Source organism: Myotis nattereri (assembly GCF_964212035.1).
Source record: "Myotis nattereri genome assembly, chromosome: 7".
In the NCBI taxonomy this organism is placed as follows: domain Eukaryota; kingdom Metazoa; phylum Chordata; class Mammalia; order Chiroptera; family Vespertilionidae; genus Myotis; species Myotis nattereri.
Window position 1 is genome coordinate 93,321,064 of NC_138082.1, and position 13,832 is coordinate 93,334,895.

The 13,832-nt window shown below is 45.8% G+C and overlaps 1 protein-coding gene across 2 annotated transcripts in view; it reads right to left on the minus strand.

Moving 5' to 3' along the window:
• MAP3K2 (mitogen-activated protein kinase kinase kinase 2) overlaps window positions 1–10,595 on the minus strand; it is a 99,055-nt gene extending 88,460 nt beyond the window's left edge. For both annotated transcript variants that reach the window (XM_081096415.1, XM_081096414.1), the window contains exon 1: window positions 10,129–10,595. The gene's annotated coding sequence lies outside the window, so the exon portion shown is untranslated. The remainder of the gene's footprint in view (window positions 1–10,128) is intronic.
• Between the last annotated feature and the right edge of the window lie 3,237 nt (window positions 10,596–13,832).

Here is a 13,832-nt window from a genome sequence, read left to right on the forward strand (position 1 = left end):
AATGGTTTGAACTCTTTTCCTGCTATAAGTAAGTTGCTTGAATATATATCTGGATCAAGAAGATACAGGCTAGCCCCGACCAGGTGACTCAGTTGGTTGGAGTGTCATCCTGTGTACCAAAAAGGTTGTGGGTTTGATTCCGGGTCAAGGCACATACCTAGGTTGCAGGTTCAATCCCCAGTAAGTAGCGTACAAGAGGCAACCGAGTGATGTTTCTCTCTCACCTCTTCTCTCTCTCTCTCTCTCTCTCTCTCTCTCATCAATAAACATATACTTGGGTGAGGGGGCAAAAGAAAGATACAGGCTAACTAGACTCAGAAGTATAATTGTCTTTTGCCAATTGATTTACCCAATGTTTGCAGAATTAATGCCTGTACCTATTTTTCAACTCCTTCTTACACTATTTACTAGTGGTCGTCGCATGAAGATCCGCGCAATAGGCCTTCCTTCCCCTGGCTGCCGGCACCAGTTTTCCTCCGGCCCCCGGGACCCAGGCCTTTGGTCCGGCCACAGCAGCGAGACTTGGCTCCTCCACTTCAGCTTCTCACAGCCCCTCCTTTTTTTTCCCTCCCCCAGCTCCTCCAGTGGAGGCCAGGACAGACTGGAAGCCTAGGTTGCCACCTGCGACCCAGGCCCCCAGCCACTCCTTGAGCGGAGCCCAGGGCCTGCGGGAAGCTTGGCTTCCTCCGTCGCCAGGAGCAACCCAAGCCTCCTGCTCGCTCCAGCTCTGTGACCGCCGCCATCTTCAGTTGTCTTCAGTCTTCGCTCCCGCGCCTGCGTATGCAAATTAACCACCATCTTTGTTGGGTTAATTTGCATAGTCGCTCTGATTGGCTGGTGGATGTAGTGGAGTGGCAGAGTGATGGAGTGATGGTTAATTTGCATGTTCCTCTTTTATTATATAGGATTCCAGAGATTACAGGACAATGATGAAAGGTCTGGCTAAAGCCTCACTAATTCAATACCTCATGGCAAAATCTGCCTCAAAAACCTTCCAGGTTTAACAGGTACCTGATGAACCTCTTAAAGGTAGGTGGCCCTAGTTGCTCAATTGGCTAGCCCAGCCATGGGCAAACTACGGCCCGCGGGCCATATCCGGCCCGTTTGAAATGAATAAAACTATTGAAAAAAAAAACCGTACCCTTTTATGTAATGATGTTTACTTTGAATTTATATTAGTTCACACAAACACTCCATCCATGCTTTTGTTCTGGCCCTCCGGTCCAGTTTAAGAACCCATTGTGGCCCTCGAGTCAAAAAGTTTGCCCACCCCTGGGCTAGCCCAATCTTGGGAGTATCACCAATGGAGATAAATCAACAGCAGGTAGGCAAACCATTCCAGTACCAAAATGGCACAACACACACCTCAGACAAACAAACATGATAGGCTATCAATACTATCTGCCAACGGATTTCTACAGAAAGGGGGAATATGGATCCCAGGAAGATTCATCTGATGTGGATCCCAAGAAGGAACTGATCTGCTGAGATGAATTCTCCATGGTCAACAGAGGACCCACATTTTGTAAGAGCCATTTGCTGACGGGCTTCTCACATACTCTATAACTGGGAGAACCTCAGACGAAATCCTCAGCTACCCACAAAATGCTCCATTTGTTTATTATCACCTGAGTCAACAACCACTGCAGGGAGACCCTGGTTTCATCTTTCTACCAAGGGACTGAGACTTGTCCCGTCCAATCAGACCTGCACAATTTGGTGCCTCATTTACATAAAATAGACCTATCTGGGAACCTTGGCAGGAACTTTCACTACAAGAGGTGGTCTCCCCTTTGTCTTGGTGGAACACAATTCAGGTTGCTACCTCAAATTGTATTCCAGGCTGCAGATCCTTTTGTTCAAATAAGTGCTTCTTATTTTCATTACAGTCTAAAATTAATTTTGGTTTACATCTGTGTAGACAAACTATAGGAGAGTTCTACAATAACTAATAATGGTTGTTGAACTCTTATTATATACTAGGCACATATTAAACATATCTCATTTTCTTTCTTTTTTTTTTTGAATCCTCACCTGAGAAGTTGAAGATATTTTTCCCATTGGTTCTAAAGAGAGTGGAAGGGAGGGAGGGAGAGAGAGAGAGAGAAACATCAGTGTGACAGACACATCAATTGGTTGCCTCCCACATGTGCCTGACAGGGATGGGGTGAGGGTGGAGGGGAGAAATCTGAGCTGCAGTCCAGGAATGTGCCCTTCACCAGAAATTGAATCCTCAACCCTCCTGTGAGCAGGCTGATGCTCTAACCACTGAGCTGCTGGCCACAGCCATATTATCTCATTTAAAACTCATAGAAGTCTATGAGTTTGGTACTATTATCTCTATTTTACAGATAAGGAAAGTGAGGCTTAGAGAGGTTAAACAGTAGAGCTGGGACTCACATTCAGATTTGAATCCCAAGTTCATACTCTTAACTGCTTATTACTTTTATTTTCTTCCCTCTCTTTTCTCTATTTAAGGTGTGTTTTTTCAATAAATATTATAATCACAATCATTTAATATGTTTGCTAATTTAGTTCAACTCTAGTTTCATCTTCAAGGCCTTCTGAAAGTGTTCTTTCCACTTGAGTACACAGTAGGTACTCCATGCATGATATCATTACTTTGGTAAAGCAAATCCAGTTTTTGGTTGCCTTGATACAGCATGGTACAACTGCTCAGAACCTAGATTCTGGAGCCGGACTGCTTGCCTTCAAGTCGCAGCTCCATCACACACAAGCAGTGTGAGCATGGCTAAGTGACTTCCTGCCTCAGTGTCTCAGTTCCCTCTTCTGTAATATGGGTGTAGTAACAGCAACAATGACGTAATAATTCACTGGGTTGCTGACAAGGATTAAACGAATATCTTTAAAGTAGTACTTAAAACAGTGTCTAGAATGTAGAAATTGTTCTACGTTTGCTAAATAAAATGAATACTACTGAGAGAGAACAAAGAAAACCAGTAAATTAAAAAAAAAAAAAACTTTTGTAAATCATCAGTTGATTTGGTAGGCATCACTTTTTTAAAAAAATTATCTTTATTGTTGAAAGTACTACAGATGTCCCCTTTATTTCCCCATTGGCCCCCCCACCCCACACCTACCCCTCCCAGGCCTTCACTACACTTTCACCTGTGTCCATAGGCTATGCATATACATTCCCCTGGTTCATCTCCCCAACCCGCCACCTTCCCTCTAAGATTCGTCAGTCTGTTCCATGCTTCTATGTCTCTGGGTCTCTTTTGTTCATCAGTTTATTTTGTTCATTAGGTACCTTTTAAGAACCTTGAAACACTGTAAAGGATGATCTCTTCTGTTTGCAATACTCCATTTAATAAACATTTGGCTCCAAGCACTGATCTCGGTGTTGGGGGACCAGCATTAACCAAACACTGCCTCTGTCCTTGAAGAGCCAACTTCTTCGTGGAGGACACAAAGATGATACAGAGTGCAATGTGGTGAGAACAATCCGAGAGGCAGAGTCAGCGCCCCAGGAGCATTTGGCCTGACGTGATGGCCATCAGGGGTCCTAATGTGGAAATTGTCAAAAGAACACTAATAAAATCACGCCTTAAACTATTTTTTGATTTGTCATTATTAAAGTCCACACCAAGTGATTACCTGCATAAACAGGACAAAAAATACCTTTAGAAGAAACTTCTAATGTTTACAAACCACACAGTGATTTTTAAATTTATGGCCCTATGAATCTCAAACAAAACACTCTTGAGCATGTTTAAGAAAGGCAATGTGCTAGTTATAGGAGGGACTCCAAAGATTCTATTTCTATCCTCCTGTCAATTGGGAAGGCAAAATATAACCAAAAAATTAAGAAACAACCTAAGAGTCAAGTAACAACCAAGGCAACAATTCAAGATGTTATAAAGGAATCATGTAATTTTAACAACCACAAGAAAGGAAGTCAACCAATATTCCCAACAAATCTCAGGAATATCCAAAACAAAAGATCAAGTTATACAGACACATTTCTTCTAACTGTGTGGGTGTATATAGAGATATACCTCACACAACACTTCAGGATAAGAAAGAAGGTTTTCTATCTCCAAATAGACAGTTCATCCTGATTTAAAAAGATGTATGAAAAATTCATGTGAACTGGTTCATTAATTAAATCACATTATTTGAGAAACCAAGATGGCGGCATAGGTAAACACCGGAAATTGGTGCCTCACACAACCACTTCAAAAATACAACTAAAAGACAAAACGGACATCATCCAGAACCACAGGAAGGCTGGCTCAGTGGAAATTCTACAACTAGAAGGAAAGAGAAAAGCACACTGAGACTCAGAGGAGGTGCAGAAGTAAAGTGCAGAGGTACGGAGGTGAACATGGAAAGGGCTGGCAACTGAGGATGTGGTTGTCTTTTTCAATTGGGAGGGAGTCTTAAGCTCCCGACTGCTCTGAACTCCAGTTCCAGGCGAGTCTCTGGGGACCAAGACTCATACGGGGAGAAACTGGACTGTCTGGCATCGGTCGGAACTCTAGGGTGGCTTTCTCTCAGAGGTGCTTGCAGCGATTACCGGGACACTGAGACCCGGGGCCTCTTAGGGCAGGGCTGAGGATCAGCCATAGCTGTTTGCTCTGCCCTATTGATTCCCTGAACCCCATTCCCCCCAAGCTGTGTGCAGAGGCTTTTGCATATGAAAGGCCTGGCCCTTTGCAATCTGAAAATTACCTAACAAACTGCAGCTGGGTCAGAGAGACCCAGAACTTCCAAAAGAAAGTCCAAGGCCCCACAGCAACATGCATTGCTTCACAGCTGGGCCTCATCTGGGCACTTCCAAACCCCAAACAAAGAAGAGGAATCTGCAGATCTCTCCGTAGCTCCTGCTGGGTAGCCTTAGGCAGGGGCTAAATTAGCACCTCCTTAGAGATCCAAGAGCCAGTGTACCCAGTGGTCAGAGTGGGACCATCCAGATTACAACTCCTCATATCCATAAGGGACACATTCAGGGGGCAGACTCAGTGAGCACCAAAGCCCCACTGAAGCAAGTCTTGCCCCAGAAGGGTGTTTCCAGCACAGCAGTTCTTCCATTGTAGACACAACTGGTCCTCACAGCCAATTGGTCTGGAGGTCAATTCCCCCCCAGTGCTTACAACAGCAATCAAGGCTTAACTACAACAAGACTGTGCACACAGCCCACAAAGGGGTGCACCAAGAGTGTCCACCTCAGGTAATTGGGGAGGCTGAGCCACTGGGCCCTATAGGACACCTAGTACAGAAAGCCACTCTATCAACACAGAGAAGCATAAAAAATGCGGAGACAAAGAAACAGGTCACAAATGACAGAAATGGAGGAAAGCAAACTACAAGATATAAAGTTCAAAACCACACTTATAAGGTTTTTCAAGAATTTTCTAGAAACCGTCGATAAATTTAGTGAGACCCTCAAGAAATCTAGTGAGACCCTCAAGGTTATGAAAAAGGACCAATTAGAAATTAAGCATACACTGACTGAAATAAAGAATATTATACAGAGTTCCAACAGCAGACTAGAGGATCGCAAGAATCAAGCCAAAGATTTGAAATATGAAGAAGCAAAAAAAACCCAACCAGAAAAAGAAAAAAGAATCCAAAAATATGAAGATAGTGTAGGGAGTTTCTGGGACAACTTCAAGCATACCAACATCCGAATTATGGGGGTGCCAAAAGAAGAGAGAGAGCAAGATATTAAAAACCTATCTGAAGAAACAATGACAGAAAACTTCCTCTACCTGGTGAAAGAAATAGACTTACAAGTTCAGGAAGCACAGAGAACCCCAAACAAAAGGAATCCAAAGAGGACCACACCAAGACACATCATAATTAAAATGCCAAGAGCAAAAGACAAAGAGAGAATCTTAAAAGCAGCAAGAGAAAAACAGTCAGTTACCTACAAGGGAGTACCCATACAACTGTCAGCTGATTTCTCAACAGAAACTTTGCAGGGCAGAAGGGAGTGGCAAGAAATATTCAAAGTGATGAATGCCAAGAACCTACAACCAAGATTACTTTACCCAGCAAAGCTATAATTCAGAATTGTAGGTCAGATAAAGAGCTTCCCAGATAAGAAAAAGCTAAAGGAGTTCATCACCACCAAACCAGTATTATATGAAATGCTGAAAGGTATCCTTTAAGAAGAGGAAGAAGAAGAAAAAGGTAAAGATACAAATTATGAACAACAAATACACATCAACAAGTGAATCTAAAAATCAAGTGAGTAAACAATCTGATGAACAGAATAAACTGGTGAATATAATAGAATCAGGGGCATAGAAACGGAGTGGACGGACTATTCTTGTGGGGGAAAGGGGTGAGGGGGATGCGGGAAGAGACTGGACAAAAATCATACACCTATGGACGAGGACAGTCGGGGAGGGGTAAGGGCAAAAGGTGGGGTGGGAACCGAGTGGAGGGAAGCTATGGGGGGAAAAAAGAGGAACAACTGTAATAATCTGAACAATAAAATTTAATAAAATTTTTTTTAAAATCACATTATTAATGAGAGAACATGTTAGTTAAGTAAACCCTATTATAAACCCTTCTTTAAAACCATCACCTACCAAATGTCAGTTAATTAGTTGGAAAATAAATTCAACTTTATATTACATGTATTTGATTTACTTCTATCTGGCTTAATTAAAATGAGATTCACCTCTTAATGTAATCCACACATTTCATTATCAGAAATTCTGATAATGATAATTCTGACATGTTTACTAATTTAACCATTATGAAATGAGAACAGAGTGAAGTTTAAAAGAACTTATAAATCTTTAACTTCACATAGTGGTAGAATTAGGACAATTTAGATCTTCTAACTCTTAATCTTGTGCTCCTTCCATTACACCAGAAAATGGAGCATTTTCTCAAAATGCTTTTTAGTAAATCCACTCTTCCTTTATTGTATTTTTGGCTATTCCTGTGCAACAAATAATGCCTAAGAAAAACTTAAAAGAAACACACTCCTTGAGGAAAATAACTGCATTTAATTTTTCCCATTTTTCTCAAGCCAGTTTTGTAAAAATTTATGTATAACAGGAAACACCTTAAATTCCTAATTTAAAATCCACAAAATCAGGATGTTCTTATTACATATAGCTGCACTGGATATTTTACGAAATCCTGTCATTTTGTTTCTATCTATAGACCAACAAATGATTGTTAACACTGAAATTCAAAAGCTAGCTGTACAAAGACCAGCAGGAAATGCTACAACTATTAGGTGAAAGATTAATGGAGAAGAGACTACAGTGCTAATTTATTATGCCACAGATTTCGTGCTAATTGCAATAAAGAAAAAATACCTTACTCCAATAGCCAAGTGATCAAACTCAGCATTACAAATAATAGGACTTGATAGTTTATGTCTCCTGATGGGAAGTAATATGAAGTACACAGCATCACTTAGTAGTTATTCTTGTCCAAAAATACTTTATTTGAAAATAATCAACCCTTTAAACCTAGCTTACAGTTAGCTAATAAAGAAGGAAAGAGAGGAACACTGTAAGTCAGTGGTTCTCAACCTGTGGGTCGCGACCCCTTTGGGATCAAATGACCCTTTCACAGGGGTCGCCCAAGACCATCGGAAAACATATATATAATTACATATTGTTTTTGTGATTAATCACTATGTTTTAATTATGTTCAATTTGTAACAATGCAAATACATCCTGTATATCAGATATTTACATTACGATTCATAACAGTAGCAAAATTACAGTTATGAAGTAGCAACGAAAATAATTTTATGGTTGGGGGTCACCACAACATGAAGAATTGTATTAAAGGGTCGCGGCATTAGGAAGTTTGAGAACCACTGCTCTAAGTGATACCATGAAGGAGGAAAAAAAATCAGACAAATCAAGAATGTGATTCATTCTAGATTAGAAGAGAACAGAGATTTAACAAATCCTGGTTTGGTGGGGTTGGGTGTAAAAAGCCATAATAGACCTTTTAGTACAAATGGGGAGATTTAAATATGGATGAATATTAGATTACATTAAGGAATTAGCAATAAGAGACTATTAACTATCCTATACAATAAAGAGCTAATATGCTAATTAGACCTTCTGGAACGACCTTCTGGAACCACCAGTGGGGGGGAGGGTCCCAAGGCAGCAGGGGCTGCGAGGGCCAAGCCCCTTGCATGAATTTCATGCATTGGGCCTCTAGTCAATAATATTAACTAAGAAAATTAACATAATGGTATTTTGTATATGTAAGAAATGTTTCAAATAATTCAGTCAAAAATAATATACACATCTTTATAGATGCAGCAAATATGGCAAGATGTCAAAAAATACTTAATCTAGAGGGTCATCATATATGGATGTTCACTGTAACCAATTTTCTGTATGCCTGAAATTGTTTCATAATAAAAGGGGGAGGCTAAAGAGTGCCAATTTTATAAAGGGAAAAAAGAAGGAAAAATCCTGAAACCAAAGCTGTGGGAACTGTGAAGAGCCAAACATGACTTCATTTTTAGCATCTGTTAAATACAGTTTATCCCTTTGGTAGCAATAAGGTTAACAAGGAATGAAAGCTCCACCTAAAACATTGCTTAAAAGATTGAGTCTACAATGTAATCCAATTATTTGAGATAAACCTTTAACTGCTAGTTCTCTCAAAAGACACATGGAGCGCATGACCAGAAAACCATTCTTTAATGGTATCATATTCAACAAAATTTAACAAGGCTCAACATGTTTATATTTTAATCAAACAACAAGTTAATCTGTGAGCCATCCACTTGTTAACTTTATAATTTGATATTCCATTCAACTACAAATTTTCTCAAATCTGGTAATACACTAGAGAAAATTATACAGAACTATAATTGTGCATTCATAGATTAAGCATTTGCAACTATGCAGAAAGCTTCAATTACTGAAAGAAATTTATTAACACTTTTTTCTATAAAAAGAAAAGGCTCTTTACTTTTTCACTAACCATAATCAAAGAAATAATACAGGCCAATGCCAAAATGAGAATTGGTAGTTTATAAACACGGACTGGTGGCCACACACAAATGAAAGAAAAAAATCACGCCATTAAAATGTAACTTTCTTCAATATTCTATCTATACTGTAAATTTTTGACACTCAACTCAGAAATATTGCATAAGACTACACAAATGACAAGTGTGTCGCCATTGCCACATAACCCAGCAACAAATTTTGCAATAAGGAAATATCAAGCAAATAACCCATCTGCAAGTTCCCTGCATGCTTCAATAATAAACTGCACAACTACAATTGTAACTTTTCTTTTTGTTAATCCTCATATAGGATTTTCCCCCATTGCTATTCAGAGAGAGTGAAGTGGGAGGGGGGGGAGAGGGGAGACATAGCGATGTGAGAGAGACATCGACTGGTTGCCTACTGCATGGAGAGCGAACCGCAACCCAGGCACATGCCCAGGACTGAAATCGAGCCCGCGACCCTCACCGTGCACGGGATGACGCTCCAATGAACTTGAGCCACACCGGCCCGGACATAGTATTTTTTTTTCCCAAGCCAAGAAAAATGACTTGTCTGGGCTGCAGCAAAACACATCAAACAGTCTATGATGGGGCAAATAAGCTACATCTACCTATATATTAAGAATTTACTCCCAGGTAGAAACTCTCCAGCTATATATTTATTTTTGCAAGACGCATAAATACAGTTCTGCAGAAAAGTCATCGTATTCCAATCAAGGCTTCCCAGATTACCAGCTGCATGACCTCGGTCCAATGCCTGGGTCTAAGCCTCAAGCTGTTTATCTGTAAAACGGGAAACACGTACCCACCTCCCCGGCAGAGAAGACTGGGGAGACGCTGCACGACAGCTCCCAGCTCCCAGCGCCGGGGAGGCTGGGCGCCGGCTGAACGCTCCGCAAAGAGAAGGCGGCCTCAACCCTGCTCTAGGGGTGACCACAAAGTGGGGCGCAAAGACAGGACCTTCGCTCACTGCAGGGACGTCCCGGCTCCTCCCAGGGACCCCGCTCCCCGTTCCTCCCAGGGACCCCGCAGAGCACAGACCAGCAGCCCGCTTCTCGCGGGCGCGCGCGCGCTCACACACACGTACACACACACACACACGTACACACTCACACACACGTACACACTCACACACAGGCACGTACCGGCCGCTCCGCGGGACGTGGGGAGCCGCAGGCCCGAAGACTGGCTCCGCCGGCCTCTGCACCCGCCCCTCGGCCCCGTGCGGCCTGTCACCGCGCCCCCGTCGGGGAGGCCGCGGGCCGGGGCAGGAGAGGCGCGCGAGGAGCCGGGCGCGGGCCGGGGGGCCGGGCCGTCTCTCCTTCACATGGAGTCCGGGCTGAGCCGGGCGGCGGGCGCGCGGAGATCCGGGCCGCTCGGCGCCCCTCGGCCCGCGGGAAGGGGGCCGGAAAGCAGGAAGCCGCGGGCCGCGCGCCGCCGGAAGCGGAGAGGGGCGGGAGGGTCCGCTCCTCGGCCGTGGGCGCCGGGCCTCCGGGTCCCCGTCCTCGTGGTCGCCGGGCGCCCCCGAACGCGCAGTCCGCGGCCACACCGCCCAGCCAGGCGCCGCCGCGGAGGGCAGCCCGGCCGCCGCTACACACGCACCCGTGACGTCGGCGTAGCGCGGCCCACGTCACGACCGGCCGCGGGGAGCGCGCCGCGCCCGCCCGCCCGCCGCTCCCGGCAGCCTTTTCGGCCGGAGTCCGCCGGGCCGCGGCCTGGCCGGCGCCCCGCCTCGCAGCCAGTCCCGGGGAGCTTCCGCGTGGGGCGCGGGCGTCGCGGGGAGCCCGGCGCCGGCGGGAGGGGTCGATGGGGTGGCCTCGGCCCAGAGGGGGCGCCCCCGGGCTGGTGGCGGAGCTCGCCCGTCGCCGGCTGGAGGCCTCTGTGCCGGCGCCCCATCCCCTCTCACCCCTAAACTAAAGCACCTTCCCCGCCCCCGGCGTCTCCCCGTGGCCTCGGTTCCCTCGCTCAGCGCGCACTTGGACCCACCCCATCCTGCCCGCTCCAGCCCCGTCCGCTCGCAGCCCCAACGGGAGGCGGAGGCGGGGCGGCCTCGCGGGGCCGGGCCGGGCCTCCTTCCTGGGTTTGTTGCAGGCCTCGCGTCGGAAGCGGCGGAGGCGCGGGCCGGTGCTCGTCGCCGGGAAAGCCCGCGCGCAGCTCCGGGACTGTCGGACCCGCTGGCGGGCTGCTCCGCCGGAAACGGCAGCGCAGAGGCGGGCAGGTGCCAATCCCGCGGCCTCGTAACTGCAGAGCTCAATAGAAACCCACCTGTTCAGATTCTGGACTCAGAATCAAGGTCCTGAAGATGCCTCTGGGCCCCACCATTCTAGGCCCGAAACGGGTGGGGTTCCCACTGAGCCCCCCGCTCCCACGCCCCCGCCGGCCGGCCGGCGGGTCCACAGTTGCTGGCTGAGTGACCTCCAGGGGTTCCCCCTCCCCAACCCGGACTCCCACCACTGGCTCCTGAGAAACTCCCCTCCCGTCGTGTGTATTTAAAATAGCCTCTCCTTTTCATTCCCTTTTTCCTTGGGTGAGTTTGCCTCTTCGTTAGACATTAAATCCCCAGCGTCCTTGGCTATTTTAGTATATGTGACTACAAATTAGTGATCTTGGGTGCTTTTTTCTTGATGAAACTCTCAGTCGGTATGTTTTGCCTTCCGGCTCTGTGCCTGGCGTGGCAGTGACAACATGGTAGTGCGGCTGCCCCCGGGGCGCAGAGCGCACAGGAGGCTGGTGAGCGGATGGGTGCCATGCCTCGCGCAGCGGGTGCGTGGAAGGGGTGAGGAGATGCCACAGGCGTGCCTGGGGACAGAGGGGAGACCTCGGAGAGGCCGCTGCATTCGTTTTCCAGGCTGCACGCCAAACTGCCACCGGCTCGGTGCCTAAAACAGCACCTCCTTGCTAGCTCATAGTCAGGGTGTCAGTGGGCTGAGTTCTCACCTGGAGGCCCTAGGAAAGATCTGCTCCCAGCCTATTTTTGTTGTTGCCAGAATCCAGTTTCTGTGGTTGGGTGGAGATGCCCATTTTCTTGTGGGCAGTCAGCTGTTGACTTCGAGACCCACCATCTCCAAAGCCGGCAACAGATAATTTCTTCTACTTCAAATCCCTCTCACACACTGAATTTCTGACTTACTCTTTTACTACCAGTTGGAGAATACTCTGCTTTTACTTTTATTATTTTTTGTTGTTGTTAATCCTCACCTGAGGATATTTTTTTCCATTGATTTTTAGAGAGAGAGAGAGAGAGAGAGAGAGAGAGAGAGAGAGACACTAATGTCAGAGAGAGACATTGATTGGTTACCTCCTGCATGAGCCTTAACTGGGGCTGGGGATCAAACCTGCAACCCAGGTGTGTGCCCTTAACCAGGAATCGAACCCGAGACCCTTGGTTGCACAGGCCGCCACTCTAACCACTGATCACACCAGCCAGGGCTACCCTCTGCTTTTTTTTTTTTTTTAATATATTTTATTGATTTTTTTACAGAGAGGAAGGGAGAGAGATAGTTAGAAACATCAATGAGAGAGAAACATCGATCAGCTGCCTCCTACACATCTCCTACTGGGGATGTGCCCGCAACCAAGGTACATGCCCTTGACCAGAATCGAACCTGGGACCTTTCAGTCCACAGGCTGACGCTCACTGAGCCAAACCAATTAGGTCTACCCTCTGCTTTTAAAGCAGTGGTTCTCAACCTTCCTAATGCCACGACCCTTTTAATACAGTTCCTCATGTGGTGGTGACCCCCAACTATAAAATTATTCTCGTTGCTACTTCATAACTGTAATTTTGCTACTGTTATGAATCGTAATGTAAATATCTGATATACAGGATGTATTTGCATTGTTACAAATTGAACATAATTAAAGCATAGAGATTAATCACAGAAACAATATGTAATTATATATGTGTTTTCCGATGGTCTTGGGCAACCCCTGTGAAAGGGTCGTTCGACCCCCAAAGGGGTCGTGACCCACAGGTTGAGAACCCCTCGTAAGGTTTAAATAGTTCACATGATTAAATCAGGCCTGCACAGATAATCTGTTCTTAAAGTCAACTGTGTTGTGCTACATAATATAATTATTGAGTACCATCCTATATAATAAAAGCCCAGTGACCCAACAGCAGAACAACCAGTTGACCAGTCGCTATGACATGCACTGACCACCAGGGGCAGACACTCAACGCAGGAGCTGCCCTCTGGTATCAGTGCGCTCCCACAACAGGCTGATCCCTGCAGGCCATGCTCCCCCCCCCCCCACCAGTGCACGAGGCCTCTAGTTTACTATATTTACAGTACCTACAGTTATGCAGGCTATGTTCAACAGTGGGCAGGGATCTCCAGGGAAATGAGAATCCTGCATACCACACATGGTAAGCTGAAACTTGATTCAGGGCTAGTTATTTGCTGAGAGAAATAAGGATAGAGGAGTGGACATCCAAGAAGAGGGAATCAAGTATGCACAAGCTTGGAAGTGTGAGAGAACATGCCCTGTCCTGGAAGTAATAAGAGTTGCTGACCTCCAGGTAGCTGGAGAAATGCAGGCAGTGGGTAAAGCCAGAGAAGGAAGACAGCAGCCAGATTCGGATGAAGGGAGTGTTGGAGTAGGTTAAAGAGCATGGTTAAGAAATGAAGGTCTACACAACCATACTGGCCATGAAATTGATATACAGTGGGGCCTTGACTTACGAGTGTCCCGACTAACGAGTTTTTCGAGACACAAGCCGTCTCTCAGCTGATTTTTTGCTTGACGTGCGAGCTAAAATTCGGTTTACGAGCCAGCTTCAGATACCCCACCGCTAGTTGGTGTAGCAAACATCACAGTGAACGCCACATCAGCCCAGCATCACATG